Genomic DNA, 1,635 nt, shown 5'->3' with positions numbered 1-1,635 from the left:
AGTTTGCAGATTTAAAAGGTCTTTCAAGCATTCAACATAATATCTTAAAGGGTTTGTAATTTAAGATGAAACTATAAATATTAAGCCTCACATGACAAAACATTAAAAATATTATAAGAGAAAATACAAATCATATCAAAAGAAAGAAATCAGAATAGCAATATCTTTTTCAATGGAAACTAAGATTTATGAGATAGTGCTTAATTCCTTTAAAGTCAGAGAGAAACTAACTTTTACTTAAAATATATTTTGAGCCAACCCATTAAAATGAAATTATAAATACATTGTTAGACATGTAAGAACCTGCACTTCAATTTTGAAGGCACATGGTTCAAATCCATTAGCTGCTCTACAAAGGAAAGATGGGCAGCCTTCTCCTGTGCAACTAATTTGCGTCTGAAAGCCCACTGGAGGGTTCCCATCAGTTCTGACTCCACAGTACACAACAACAACAACAATCACCCTAGATACTAAGCAATATTCTTCATTTGAACTAAGGAGGATTTCATGAAAGAGTATAAATTAGGATCCAGATAGTATCAGGAGTAAATAAAAGATTCTAAAACTACATAAACATGTAAAACTTGTCATATACAAAGAATCAATACTTAGGTTAAGCTCACTCACTCATTGTCATTCATTGAGTTGAACCAACTCATAAATGACCTTCCATTTGGTTTTTAAGACTCTAAACAATGTGGGAGATTTCCCACCTTGCTCCTTTCAACGCAGATTCATCTTTGAAATATTAATAACACATTCTAAAAGCACTACTAAAAATTCTTAAAGAAATTGAGTTTCAACTGGAATCTTTTGTTCAATCAAGCTATCAAATATTGTGGGTAGGTTACGTCAAGTTGGCTCTGACTCATACAATCCTGTATACAACAGAACAAAACACTGAGCATCCTGCATCATCAACCACTGGAGTAAATAAATATAGACTGTATCCATGTTAAACACCAGTTGGTATCATATAAATTCCAACTCAGATACCCTATAGCAATCCTATAGGAGGGAGTAGAATTGCCTCATATGGATTCTCAAGGTTATAATCTTTACATAAACAGACTTACAATCTTTTGGTAAATAGATAATATTTCTCTCAGAGTGGCTGGTGGGTTTGAATCACCAGCCTTTGAGTTAGTACTTAGTTTAAGGTCTTTAACCACTGTGCCACGAGGTCTACTCTGTCTGGTTGTTTTTGTTGTTTACTATCAAGTCAGAATGATCCATAGCTGACCCTCCAGTGGGTTTTAGGAAGCAGTAAATCACACAGGAGGAGATTGCCCATTCTTCTCCAGGAAGCATCTGGTAGATTTGAACCCTGTGCCTTTGGGATTTCAGCACAGTTTCTTATCACTACACCTTTTCATTCAACCAATGGTGCCTTCAGGAGTTATCGAATTTTGGAAATGGTTACAATCATTCTTATCTTCAAAAGGAGATAAACTTTTAAAAGTTTAGGCTTGAAGTCCAAAAATCTGTAAAATATTGTTCAGTATCATGTTTGAGAAAAGACCAGACATAAAATCTGGTTATAATAGATTCAGTCATTCTGCAAATAACACTGAGGAGCTGTTGTTGTTGTTGTTGCTGTTGTTATGTGCTGTCGAGTCGTTTACGACTCATAGT

The sequence above is a fragment of the Elephantulus edwardii genome, unplaced genomic scaffold, assembly GCF_000299155.1.
Source record: "Elephantulus edwardii isolate Elephantulus edwardi_28Jun2011 unplaced genomic scaffold, EleEdw1.0 scaffold00038, whole genome shotgun sequence".
NCBI classification, from domain to species: domain Eukaryota; kingdom Metazoa; phylum Chordata; class Mammalia; order Macroscelidea; family Macroscelididae; genus Elephantulus; species Elephantulus edwardii.
This window is presented reverse-complemented; position numbering follows the sequence as displayed.